A 15555-nucleotide genomic window follows, 5' to 3' on the forward strand; every position below is an offset into this window, starting at 1 on the left:
TGAATATTTTTATTGAGAAATACAATATAATCTAATCAGTTAGGGCTTGGTAGATACAAATAAGGACTACATTTTTTTTTTTAACTGTAATTGTGTCATATTTGCAATCAATTTTTAAATACTTTATTTTTTAATTAACTATTTTTTTTTTTTTAATCTGTATCATTAGTATTTATAATTTCCGATCTTCATGGCAGAATAGTAGCATCGCTGCTTTTTATCCGGATGTTCTGGGTTCGAGTTTTGGCCCCTTTTTTACATGTTGCAAAAAATTTATTTCATTATTAGCCATCGTAAGTTGTTATATGATGCCAACCAGAACAAAACAGAATATAGAGAATTAATTGTTATGTTAGGCTTTCTATCCTTCAGGTCAGTTATATGCATTTAACAAACCTATTCAACACATCTATTCTATTACAGGGAAACATTTGTAGGTATTTGTGTCAATAAAAAATTATTATTTATAATACCCAATTAGCAATATTGTTTACCTTTTATTCGGGTTTGGTTACTAGATCGTGGATACCAGTGTTCCTTGATGGCTGGGTTTCAATTAACCACACGTCTTAGGAGTGGTCGGCCTGATTCTGTTCACGACTACACGTTTACCGGCGGTATATTCACACAGATCTTGATGATTCGCTAATGAATTGAATTGTTGAAGCAACTATAAATAAAAATATTTTTAAAAAATGCTTTTTTTTCTACAAAGATGATTGATCATGAAAAGATTGTTTAACGAAAAACAAACACAATATTAGTTAGATGAGATACTAATAACTTTTTAGGGTTACTATATTAAATGGACGTTCAAGAAGAAATTATATAAAAATAATATGGCAATCAAGAAAATATTAGACGATAAAAAATTGTGTGAAGTTAGAAAAATGTTTAATTTTTATTTATTTCCTAAAATTTAAATAAAAATTTATTTTATTTTAAGTAGAATATCTGTGGGTTGACTCTCTTAATATTTTCCGGTAACAGGAAATACTGTTACCGGAAATACTGAACAGTGAGAAAGTACTGCTATAGTTAAGGTAATGAAACATCTGAGTCAATAAAAAGTATTGAAAATTGAAAAATAATACCGTATAATTCTTTATTCTGTAAATTTAAAAATTTTGAAGTCAGCGCAATATCTAAATGACTACAAACAACTTACTAATCATTAATTTGGCTCCTATATCACAGATATAGGAAGAATTAAATATTAAAGGAAGAATTGAATATTATTATTTTTATAATTTGTAGTACGTGTCTAAGGTCAACTTATTTATTTATTTTTTTTAGAGATTATTTTACTTAAATTTTTTAATTTTAACTTTATTTTATCGATGGAGTGGTAGCGTTTCTGCCTTCCATTCGGAGGAGATTGGAGTTCAAGTTAAACATGACAAGTTTTCGTATGCTACAAAAAATTAATCTCATTATCATCCGTCTGCGGCTGTTAAACGGTGCTAGCCAAAATAAAACAGAATACAGAGGAATTAATGTTGAGTTTACTACAGAAAATCCACCGGCTTGTGTAGTGGTGAACGCGTCTTCCCAAATCAGTTGATTTGGTAGTCGAGAGTTCCAGCGTTCAAGTCTTAGTAAAATCAGTTACTTTTACACGGCTTTGAATACTATATCGTGGATACCGGTGTTCGTTGGTGGTTGGGTTTCAATTAACCACACATCTCAGGAGTGGTCAAACTGAGACTGTACAATACAAGACTACACTTCATTTACACTCATTCATCCTCTGAAGTATTATCTGAAAGGTGATTACCGGAGGCTAAACAGGAAAAAGAAAAAGTGGGTTTACTACAGAGTGTTCAAAAATACACGAAAACTTATGAGAAAATGAGTAATTTACAATAGTTATTGAAAGTGGCCCCCATTATGCGATCCACATAATTGAATACGACGTTGCATGCTCTTAAATACATGTTGTAACATTTTTTTGTGAAATTTTAGCGACACATCGTTCAATTTTGCTCTGCAATTCAGGAATAGTGTGGGGATGAGTTTTGTAATCAGCATCCTTAAGGTATCCCCATAAGAAAAAGTCAGGAGGGGATAAATCAGGAGACCGAGGGGGTCACAACTCCTTCGAAATCACTTATCCATGAAAACACAGCTCCAAGAAGGTCATAGTTTTGTTGGCTGTTCGAGCCGTAGCAATTTTTTGCTGAAACCACTTGTACTTTAGCCGATTTGCAAGTATAATGTTCACAAATTGTTTCCCCATCTGTATGTAGCGCTAACTATTCAGTGCCATGAAAGAATGTCATGATGATTCGCCTATGTGAAATTGCACACAAAACACTGTCCGTGCTGACGAGACTCGTGCAACTGATGTGGATTTTCCTTACACCAAATGCGTGAATTCTGTACTTTCAGGTATTCATCAAGGTGAAATACCTCATCAGATCAAAACGAATCATAGAATTTTTTCCTATCTGGCGTTACATGACATGAACCTCTGAAAGAAAACTACACGTTTTACAGTGTCTGAGTTAACAACTCGTGAACAACACGAATTCTGTACGGATGCATCTTTAAACACTTGCGCAATGCCTTGTGGGTATCACCAACGGAGAGACCAGACTGGGTAGATCGGCATCGCATAAATCTCTTGGGACTTACAGAATATGCAGCTTTACATCGATCAACATTTCTGGTGTTAGAACTTTCGTTTGGCCACTTTTGGCTGCATCTGCCGCATTCCCTATTTCTTGGAACTTGTCGTACAGCCTCTTGCTGAAGGAATTACTTGGTACATCCATACGATACTTTTCTGTGAAGGCATTCTGGGTCTGGGCATAACTGGGACATCTAATTTATTGGAAGACAATTAATAGTTTCTGCTGCCAATATTGTGAAACTCATTGTTCCTCAATTAAACCTGCAACAAAAGAAGGAAACATTCTTCCAAAAGGTTGCGTTACTTTTTGAACACTCTGTATCTTCAAAATCAATTATAGATATTCAACACATCTATTCATTGTTTCGTCAATGAAGAAGGAAATAACCGCAGTTTTCATAAAAAAAACTCTGCTTGTAAAAAATATTAAATTGAATAAACCTGAATATTGTTAAGAAAACTAATATAGAAAAATGTAGTTATGAAGCTATTACTTTGATAAGATTCTTGAATACAGGACAGATTTTTTTTTTACCTTAAGTTTTTCAACAAACTTCCTTGAAGTGGATTACTATCACGTGAAAACATTTTAAATATCAATATGACTTTTAACATTACACCATAATAAACAATGTTAAGTAGTTATAAAAAAAAAGTAAAATATATTTTAAAATCACCCAAGAAACCATAAGTTACTTTCAATAAAAAGAGAATCTTTGATGCCTATGCATTAATAAATATATATATATATATATATATAAATTCAAAGTTTTTAGTGAGTTTTGTCTATCCGTTTGAAACAGCATCACATAAACACCAATTAGCCGATTGCTTTCAAATTTCAGAACACATTCGTGATATTTCAGGAAAGGTTTTAAGCCATGGATCGAGACCCTAGTCCCGTTGGAGTTAAAGTTATTCTTATCAAAAGTCTGTGTACTTTAGTTAATACTATTCTGTCTTTTTAAGTGTATTTTTTTAAGCATTTGTAAAATCTGTATACTTTAATAATTTATCGGTATTATTCTCATAACCATGAGAATGGTTATGGGGGTCCTGTCTCGCTCCCTGGCTAAACAGGAAGGGCGAGTGAAGGATTCTAAATCGGCTAAATATTTATATATATATATATATATATATATATATATATATTTATTTTATCAATAATCAGGAAATTTAGAAGCTATATAGCGTATAAGAACACAGTATTAAATATTGAAAAATAATTATTCTTACTGTATACTGAAATACTGTGTAGAATATATATTGTAAAAAAAAAAGATTTTTTGGTTTTTCTACTATATCCATTTTTTCTTTCCTAGAATAAACCAGGATTTTTCCGGTTGTAACCCTATCCTATTACTAATTTACGGGACAGGATTCCACTAGCACATAAGTTAAAGAAACGGTCATAAATCCATTTACTAAACCACACCCAAAAATACTTAAATTTAATGTTTACAATGAAATTTAAGTACTTACAACGCTAAATTTGTAATCTATACTTTATAAAAAGTAAAATAAAACTCAACAAGTAGACTCTCACTGACGCAAAGACCAAAATTAAATTTAAAGGGGAAATATCCCATCCTTCTGGAATCAAGGTAGGAATGAGACAAGAGGACGGACTGTCTCTTCTTCTCTTTAGTGTATTCTTGGAAAATATCATAAGAGAATGGAGGAAACTTGATAAGGTAAAGGCCTGAAACAAGTCAAATTGGGTTATGCGAAGAATCTGAACACTGATTGTCTAACCTTTGCAGATGATCTCGCCTTCTTGGGAGAAGATATAGAAACGGCAGAACAGTAACTATATGTACAACACAGAATGGCCAAAAGGTAGGCTTACGAATTTCCATAGAACAAACTGTGTATATGATGAACGCACCAAAATTTTTACAGATAAAGCTAGGAAAAATTAAAAATACGAACAAATCTAGGTACTTGGGTGAAGTTACCCAACCGAATGGAATGGACAAGGAATCAAACATTGTCAGGATCAATAACATTCTGAAAATCCTATGGCCTAACAAAGGATTTGTATAATAAGAGACGGATCTCAAAGATGGGTAAGTATCAGATACTATACAACAGTAATCCGACCAGGAGTTTTATACGCGGCAGAATGCGTAGCTCTGAACCAAGAGGAAATAGATAATCTACAACTTGTTCAAAGACGGATACTAAGAAAAATTCCGGGGCCCAGAAAAACTAACGATAGTTAAAAAAGGAAGAATGTCGAAATTTACCGAGAGATAAATATAGAATCACGAAAGCAATACGTAAGTGAAGATTGATATTCTACGGACATGTGACAAGAATGGATTCAAACAGGCTTACCAAGTGAATTTTTGACAATGTAATGGTAACAAGACGAACGCTAAACGGTTTAAGCAAGAATTGCTTAAACCATTATATCTGCAACCTAAGGGTAGCAGATATAAACGTGGTGGATTTAAGAAGATTTAGAAGGGTAGTTAGGAAAACATCTTAAAATTCAAAGGGATCCGGAAGGAGAAGAAAGAATGCGCTAACCTAAAATGGTCGGAGGAAAGAAGGAAGCGGCAGAGTGAAAAAATGAAGTAGTATTGGAGAGCTAAAAAACTAGCCAGAAGTTTTTCTATATGGTCCTAGTGACCGGTGTCGAAAAAAGAATAAATTATTAGAATTTGATAAAAAGTTTATCGAATTATCAAAGCGTATTAAAAATATGAATTTATTAAAATTGTCAAAAATTAAAATTTATCAAAAATTAATTTAAATGCCAGGAAAAGATTTTTGAAAGTATATGTTTGGAGTGTCGCTTTATATGGAAGTAAAACTTGGACGATCGGAGTCCCAGAGAAGAAAAGATTAGAAGCTTTTGAAATGTGGTGCTACAGGAGAATGTTAAAAATCAGATCGGTGGATAAAGTGACAAATGAAGATATGTTGCGGCAAATCGATGAAGAAAGAAGCATTTGGAAAAATATAGTTAAAAGAAGAGACAGACTTATAGGCCACACATTAAGGCATCCTGGAATAGTCGCTTTAATATTGGAGCGAAATGTAGAAGGAAAAAATTGTGCAGGCAGGCAACGTTTGGAATATGTAAAACAAATTTTTAGGGATATAGGAAGTAGAGGGTATACTGAAATGAAACGCCTGGCACTGGATAGGGAATCTTGGAGAGCTGCATCAAACCAGTCAAATGACTGAAAAAAAATTAAAATTGTAATAAAAAGAATATTATTTGTTCTTAATTATAATTTAATTTTAATTAATCATTAATTACGGTTGATATTTCTCAATCCTAAATTGAAGAGAGTATCTTCTTATCGAATTAAAGAAAAATATTCCTTATTTTTGTTGAAAGTCATTCTAAATTTTGTTTGAATGATTTTCTATTTTTTGAAATTACTAAATGCAAAACATAAGCAATTAAAACATAGAAATAACCTTTTTATTTCAGAAAAGTTGAAACTCTTTTCAAAATTTAAATAATTTTACTCAAAAAACTGGTGTAGAACATCACATATTTTTATGGGTCAAATTCTCATATATATTTTTTTTTTTTTGTAAAATGCTTTCTTTATAAATAATTTTAAAAAAATAATAATAATTACGGTGCTATAATTATTTTATTTTAAGAGTTGCCTAAATTCAGTCAGGGTTATGTTCTAAATTTAATCATGTATTAAATTATAATAATATTATATATTATAATAATTATATCATGCATTAAATAATATGTATTAAATTCCATCAACAATTATTATAATATTTTTTGAGAGAAGTAAATCGAGATAAATTGAAGGATCTTTCTCTTTTTCCCCCACAATTGTTTTTTTTTTTTTTTTTACATTACGCATTAAGCATTAGTAACTGCTCATGTTATATTATAATTATATAGTATTTGGTGGTATTTGAGAGAAATTATAAATATAATGTAACCAAACTTAACCTACGTTCGCTTGGCTCACTAGTCAAGCTTAGCGGGCGAAGCGAAGCGAGGTTATGGTAAGTTTGCAGAGATTATATTAATAAAGCATATAAGTATAACATGAGCATTTTCTAATACGTAACGTAAAAAAAGCATTGTGAAGGAAAAAACCCAAATTGAAATTTAAGATGCTTCAATTTTTTACGAAACGAAAAGTGCCAAATATTTTTTTTCGACAAAAAAAGAATGTATTATAAAAATTTGTCTTTGTCAATAAATACACACATAGTTAGTTATAAACACAACTGTATTAGTTTATATAAATTATAATATTGTTACATAAGCATAATATTTTACATTACTGTGTAATAACTAGTATCTTGTATTCTTTAGCATACGTTGCTATAAATAGAAAATGAGTATTTGTTTTCAAATGCACTATAAAACAGTTGAAGAGGTAGAAATAGAATAAGATTTGGGTTTTCGCAAAGCAAACGTAGCCCGGCTAGCTCAGTCGGTAGAGCATGAGACTCTTAATCTCAGGGTCGTGGGTTCGAGCCCCACGTTGGGCGTATGTTTTTTTAAGTAAACTTAATTTTTTATATATTACCTTTTATTTTATTTAATTAAATATATTAATAAAAGTACTTTTATTGTGAAATTATTACGATAAATTCGAAATTTTATTGCAATTATTAAATGTTACTTCTTTCAATTTCTTTATTCAATTTTTTTCTTTTAATATTTTATTATATATTATTACATCTTTCGTTTCGTAAACAATAGAATTATCTTAAATTTCATTTTCTAGGTTCACTTTATCTTATTTACTTCCCTCAAAGATGTATTAATTACTGACTAAATTTAATGCTAAATTTTAAACTCTCAGATATTCGTTAAAATAAGGTTTTAGCGCTTAAAATAAGGTTACTAGCGCTTGGCGCTAGTAGTTGGAGTTTTGAATTTATTTAATTATTTATTAATTAATGAAACATAATATATTATAAAAAATCTATTATAATCTATTATAAAAATCTGATGTGGACACCACATGACTTCCTTGTACAACTATTAAATTACAAATACACATTTAAAAAAAATGAAAACTACATAGAATTTTATTTCATTAATAACTTACTGAATTTTAATTTATTGTAAAACTCTTTTTGCAATCAGAGGTTAATAATTATTAATAAATCAAACATGAATTTTATTTATGCAATTAACATTATTACAATTAGTATACATTAACTGTAAATAATTAGCTTTTAACATCATTTTGTGCATATTTTAATGATGAATTAAATAGGACAATGAAGTGCATCGAACAAGTACTGCGATAAAACATTACGCGATAAGAGAAGAAGACCGAGGAAAGAATAAAAATATTAAGAGAGGATGATGAATATAAAGAGAGAGAAAATTTGAAAACTAGAGAACGTGTACACAAATTAAGATCAGAAGAATTATATCACACCAAAGAGCAACTAAATGACTGGCAACAAAAATCAAATAAACTAAAAAATTATCAACTCCGACTTAGGGAGAATATTGTCCGGCTATATAAGAGGAGTAATGAACAAACGGATAAGAATTTTTTGCAATTTATTAAAGATCGGGCATGTATGTCTCAGTGTATATGTTGTTCTTGTGAGGATCTAATTTTCAGTCAGTCTGTAGTTAACTTTAATGTAGATAAAATTAAACAGAAATTCAGAATAATTAAATAAAATTAAACTAGAAAACCCAAAAATAATACGATTATAAATTATAATTTTCAGTTAATACTAAATAATCAAATGTTTCACCAATTCAATTACATATACACATATGAATAATGCTTATTAAATTTACATATACACATTTTTAAAAGTATATAAAATTTTATTTCACTAATGATTTTTGAACATTTCATTAATTAAAATTTCATTTGGCTATGATTCTGGAAGCAATGAAAATAAGCACTACTTTTGATATATCGTTGAAAAGCTCTTAATGAGGGCTTATTACTTCTGTTAAAAAACGTCCAAAATGCAATTTGATTTTGAATTTTGGGCTTTTTTGGATATTTTTGGTCCAGTCGATTGGAATCAAAAGGGGAAGTGCACAACTAGTTGTTACAACAATCCTAAATCCAAATTTTCTACATCCTACGACTAATCGTTCTTGAGTTATGCCAGATACATAATACATACATACTACGTACATACAGACGTCACGCCAAAACTAGACAAAATGGATTCAGGGATGACCAAATTGGGTACTTCCGTTGAAATCTGAAAACCAAAATTTTTCGCTATCACAATACTTCCTTTACTTCGTACAAGGAAGTAAAAATACAAAACATGAAAATATAATGTATCGTTCATATACAAGAATTCAAACGACTTTTGCTATTTAGCGGGAGCAAGTAAACTGGTTTAAAAACACAAATAATACTTTTGCACAATATCAACCGCAATAGATCAAACAAATGACCAATGAAGCAATTAGGAAATAATCATTAAATAAATGACATCAAAAACATCAAGACCAGATAAATCCAATAATTTTTCTTTGTCTATTTCTTAGCATTTACAATCGGTACCTCCATAGCAGAGGACCATAAGTAAATTTGATTAATGATAATCACGTGAAGAAAGGTCCATGACGAAACCACTAATTAAAGCATCCAAAGGTTCAACATATATAATATTTAGAAAAAGCTCTTGTGTAAATGGTCTTAGTAGAGAGTTCAATACTTAAAATAGCACGAGAAATAAATCACAGGTAGAAAAGAATAAAAATAAAAACAATATCATCAATACCAAAATATGAAAACAACAAATATAAATAAAGCAAATATCCGTTGGTAACAAAATTAGCTGAAATGTATAGGCTATCAAAGTGATAAGAATCATCTAGCCCATCTGGCTGGTCTAGTGGTTAAATCGTCATTGTATGTCTGCTGATTTCGAATTCGAGTGTTCTAAAGTTCAAATCCTAGTAAAGGCAGCTACTTTTATACGGATTTGAATACTAGATCGTGGATACCGGTGTTTCTTGGTGGTTGGATTTCAATTAACCACACATCTCAGGAGCGGTCGACCTGAGACTGTACAAGACTATACTTCATTTACATTCACACATATCATCCTTATTCATTCTCTGAAGTAATACCCTACGGTGTTTCGAAAAAAATAGAGATAGACTCATTCTGTGTACTTACTCTCCTATGTTTCTTTTCCCGGTCAATCCTCTAGTTACTTCCTCCAGGTCCAGCACATGGAAATGTTTTAGTCGCCTGATGTCATCGCTGTTCTCCAATAGATTTCCTGCCAGATAATTTACATATTTCTCTAACCTCTGTTTGTATCACGAGATATATTTTTGGATTTCTTCGTATACTAAATTTAAACCTAGGTAGTCATGACTCTAGTTTTACGGCGCATCTGTTATGGTTCTCACCGATTTATTTTTGAATTATTTCGTTATTGCTGTTACTCGTCGTACCCCAGAGCTGAATCCCGTACGTCCAGATAGGTTTAAGGATAACTCTGTATATCAGCAGTTTATTAGATAACGATAACAGTGAGTTATTTTCAGTAAAGACTTTAGTTCTCTATACTTGACAAAAACTGTTTTCTCTTTTCTACCACGTGGTCCTTCCACGTTAGGCGACGATACAAGTGTAGACCAAGATTAACGAAAACATTTCGAAATCCAATAAATGAAATGAAATTATTGATAGAAATAAAATATCTCTTAAAAGCTGGATAGAATTAACATTTCTTTTACCTCCGAAATAATGCTTTTCAATATTTACAAATATGGACATTGCTGTTTTTAATCATTCGAGTCAGGGGCGTGCAAACTAAAAACATCAAAAAATTTAATGTTTATTTGAATAAATAATAATAATAATAAAAATAATTTGTTCAGAAAGCTTCTTGGTTACAGGAAGTGGCTTGTAATACTCTTAACTTTCAATATATTTTTTCAGTATAATTTCGCTTTGGCTTATTACAAATAATTTTGATTTTTAAATTCAAACTTGTATTTAAAAATCTCTGTAATATATTTTTACTTTTAAAAAATTCATCAGAATAACAAATTTACATAAAAATCTTTTAAATATACTTATTTAAATCAGTGATAGGCAAATTAAATTTGAGCTGTCTGTTAAGACAAAAATAACACCTAAACAAGTACAATCCAAAGCATAATTCAGGGCTACGCAACTCTTTTAAGCAAGGTTTAACATGATTAAAATTAGGACTTGCGAATGATTACCTTTTTTTTTTAATATTACAACTTGATATTTTAAAAGTATCCCTGGTTTTTTACAGATAAATGATAAAAATTACAATTTAATCAGTTTTTAAGTACGAATATCCCCACCATTAACGAGACTTAGATAATGCCCTCTTAACAGAAAAATACTTGAGCACATAATATAATTAATTTTTATATATGTTGTAAAAATTTTCAGGTTCATTTAGTATCTGTTATAAAAGCAGAACTCATTTATAGAACGTATTTATTACCAATTTAACAAAGTTATTTTATCCCAAACATAAAATAATTGTTTTTCGATCACAATCTTTTGTCTTTCACCCCAGATTTTTTAAAGACTACTTAGGTCAGATTTCACGTAAATACCACTAAATTTACTTCTTTATTTTGGATCTCAAGAATTATAGTCTGGCTTAGTTTTACCGAAGGGTGAAATTAGTTTATCAAGGTAAAATCTTTCTCCAGCTGACAATTGCTAACGAAGCGTTTCTGAATAGATGTTAATAAAAACGTTTTTCTTTATTTTCATCAGTAGAACATGTGCAGAATGTTTATTCGTGGACCACTAAAAATAACTACCATCTTATTCGAAGGTGGTAAAGAACCACCTTTCTTTATTCGTGGATCACTTTAAAGATCAAATTAGATTTGATTTTTAAATTAATTATTTGAATGGTTAAAGAAAAACATTTTTTAAGTAAATTTTGACATGAAATCGATCGCAGTCAACGAAAAATATCTTAATTCAAGACTGAACGACTGAACTTGCTTTTTTAAATTGATTAATTTCTTTTTTTATAGTTATCTTTTTTTTCGATCAAATAAGAAATGTAATTAATTTAATTCTTCTGCATAAATGATAAATATTAAGTAAACTTTTTCTACAGACATCAAGAAGAATAATAATCTAAGATAAAAAAGATCAATTAAGAAAAAATAATTATAAAAAGGAGAAGCTTTTATGTTACTTCATTAAGTGTCCTAAAAAAGTGACGTGCATCACATGTATCATTTGAGTGATGACTCCTCTCGTTCCTAGAAGCACGTCGTCATTTTTTAACGATCCTCTTCACTAATATGCACTTGTCACATTTTAAAATTAAACAATTTTAAGATTGTTTTATTGTTAACCGAATCAGGCCAATTGAATGAAACTAATCTATGAAAAATAATTTTACAGAAGTAAAAATACAGAAAATTGTGTGTATTTAAGTGTTTTCTTTAAAAAAAAAAAAAACAAATGGAAAAATATTTTTTATAAATATTATTTATTTTTATTCGACAGTGTTATTTTTTCTTTTTTTAGTTATTCTATTTATACTTTCAGTCCAGAAATAAAGAATTCTTACTGATTTTCAAAATCATAAAATTGATCAAATGTTAAAAAAATATTATACACTTGACTACACTTTATGAATTTATCTTCTTTCAAAATAACCACTGAAATTCATTTATAAATGAAAAACATTTTCAGTTGACTGGAATATAACCTATCCTTGTGTAAAATGTTAATGTTTTACAATAAAATTTGTTATGTATCCTGCCACACTCGTGTGTTCGATCACAACATGACTATCAGATGAGAGTTGATTTAAGATTAATTAAAAATTGATAATTATTTGTCATTCTGAAGCGAATTATTCATTGTTATGATGCTCCTAATTCAAACTCGATAATCAAATTATATTGATAAAATAAGTACCTCCAATATAAATATAAATTTAACAGAAACGTTCCTTCTTAAAAAAAAAAACCTATATCATTCATCTCAACTTACCTTGTTTCAGTACGATCCCACTATAAATAAATATCTGTCCGACGCTGCAAATGAAAAAAGTTGAAATTTGATATAAACAGATGTAAAAACATATATAAAAAACGAGGTTGTCACAGTGTTAATTTTGAAGAAGAATTCCCTTGTTTCACTAACCATTCTCCTGTCCTAGTTCTTACTAATTAGACCCTGCCACCACACGCAAGTCTCTCCGGTGACGGGAATGCACTGCATCCTCCAAAAACTCCGGATTCCAAGAGACGCATTCCTGCAAGACCGGAAGGCGCTAGCACCGACAGGCCCTCAGCGACGGACTAAGTGACTAAAGGGAATAACACGGGTGAACGAAGCGGCTAGTCTCCCAAGGTCAGCCAGAGTAACATTTCAATCTGATCTTAAGGAATCGGAACGCAATCCACAAACCGTCCATAAATAAACTAATGTATAACGGCCAATTAAACAAATATTCCCCCGATAAAAAGAATGATTCTGCAGCAAAGATCTTTTTTTCAGGCTGTGATTATTAGGGACAAATATAAATTTCCCGCTAACCCTGCGTTCCGTTCCAGTATGTTCAAAAAAGATATCAACGGTCCAAAATTTACTAAAATTAACTTTGTTTCAAATGAATTAGATATCTAAAGAAATTATACTTTACAGTCTCTACCCTTAAATAAGTTAAAACATCTTAAATTAGAAAATTATGTAGTTTGAACTTTTTCTTTTTCTAAAAAACAATTATATGTATTTAAACTTTCAAAATATTTTCAAATGTTGAAATACATTTTTATAACTTTTTATCTAAAGAAGAATAATTAGAAAATATGAATTATTTATTAAACTAACAAAAATATTATACATAAATTTTAAACTTGTACTTGATATATACTCAAGGTTATTAAATAATTTAGTAAATTTTCAATGTAACTTAGATGAAAATAATTCGTCTGACTAGAATTAAAAATCTGATATGGACACCACATGACTTCCTTGTACGCCTATTAAATTACATAAACATATTTTTTTTAAATGAAAAGTACATAACATTTTTATTTCATTATTAACTTCTGATATTTTTTATTTTTTTTTTTTATTATTGAATTATTATTTATTGTAAAATTCTTTTTACAATCAGAGGTTAATAATTATTAATAAATCAATATATTTAAATTAATAAAAAAAAAGTTAAAAAAGGAGATGAAGTCCAATCATAACCAATGTTATGTGCCTTTTCCTAGTAAGATATAAATATTTCATTAAATAAAATTTCATTTGGCTATAACCCTGGGACCAATGAAAATAAGTACCACTTATGATAAAAAAAGCTTTCAATGAGGGCTTATTACTGCAGTTAAGAAAAAGTCCAACATCCAAATATTAGATATTGGGCTTTTTTGGAGACTTTTGGTTCAGTTGATTGTAATCAAAAGGGGAGGTGCACAAATAGATGTTACAGAAGTTCTACATCCAAAATTTCAACATTCTACGACTAATAATTTTTGAGTTATGTGAGATACATACGTACGTACAGACGTCACGTCGAAACTAGTCAAAATGAATTCAGGGATGGTCAAAATGGATATTTCCGTTGATATCTGAAAACCGAAATTTTTCGCGATCACAATACTTCCTTTACTTCGTACAAGGAAGTAAAAAGAAATCCGCATCGAAATTTCTCAACAAGGTAGTTTTGAAGAACTGTTCTATCAGTAGAATAGTAGAAAACAATAACAAATTTCATAAAGATAGAAGATTGACAAAACACTCAGGAAAGAACAAAACACAAAAAAATATTAAAAATGAAATTAAAAACAGAAACAGTGAGAAAGGGAATGAAGGACGATTAATGCACAACACTCAGCTGTTGTAATTATACTATTAGAGTTATTAAGGTCCAGAACGTGTAGCCGTTTAAATCTTCTAATGTCCTCACCGTTGTTTAGGAGGTTTACGGCCAAACGGTTAACGTGGTCATATAACTCTGGTTAAATTAAATATTTTTTGTTGTAATTTATGTTTGTAGTAACAAAAAAAAAAAAAAAAAAAAAAAAAAAAAAAATCAATTCAAAACATTGTTATTATTATTTAGATTAAAACTTTCATTTTTACATTTTTAAACAAAAATTTCACCCAAACTTTTGTTAAGATAGGTTTTTTCAGGATTTTGATAAATTTTTATTGAGTAAAGGATTAGAACTGATGTAAAGAGAATTTTGGATACTAGTTTCTACAGCAATGATAGTTCTTATAGCTATACGAATAGTATATTATAAGAACCAGTTTGATAATATAACCAGTGAAATGTATTTTAAAACAGTGATTTTTTAAGAAAAAATTGATGAATTAAAATAACAGGAAATAAATAATTTTTTTTAGAAGACCAAATTTTATAAATGCGTTTATATTAAATATTTCTAATCAATTTTAGAAAAAAATTATAATTATTAACAATAAATTTGAAGTTTATATTACAACTAAATTTGCTTTACTATGTAATCTAACTGGATTTATTTATAAAAAAAATTCATGCTATGACAAAAATATATATATTTCGTTACTAAGATTTGAAACCGTTGTTAACAATTGAAATAATGAATATTAAAAAGAGATAACTTTTAGAATTAGGGTGTACTACTTAAGGAAAACATTATTATGTAATATAATTATTTGATAACAGGAAGTAAAAGAATAACTTTGAAATAACCTTGATATGTAATAGAGTCATTTTAGTATTAATTTATATCACTTCAGTATTTTACATCATTTATTAAGGATTGATTAATTAAAAAAATTAGTTATATTTATAAATCGTTCAAACCTGCTAAAGAATTTTCGTTAAAGTGTATCTAAACTGAATTTAAAAATGAGTATAAAAATTACGTTTTAATATGTAAATTTCGTGAGCCTGAAAGTATGCAGAATCAAAAGAGTAGTAATGATTAGCTAATC

General features: G+C 29.3%; 1 protein-coding gene and 1 non-coding gene across 3 annotated transcripts in view; both read left to right on the top strand.

The window, feature by feature from the left end:
- Positions 1–15555, top strand: part of LOC142318902 (xibalbin-1-like) — a 177337-nt gene that overhangs the window by 122414 nt on the left and 39368 nt on the right. The gene's annotated exons all lie outside the window — the stretch shown is intronic.
- Positions 7057–7129, top strand: TRNAK-CUU (transfer RNA lysine (anticodon CUU)). The gene has a single exon. It is a non-coding gene; the product is annotated as a tRNA-Lys (tRNA).

Source organism: Lycorma delicatula, chromosome 2 (genome assembly GCF_047948215.1).
Source record: "Lycorma delicatula isolate Av1 chromosome 2, ASM4794821v1, whole genome shotgun sequence".
NCBI lineage: Eukaryota > Metazoa > Arthropoda > Insecta > Hemiptera > Fulgoridae > Lycorma > Lycorma delicatula.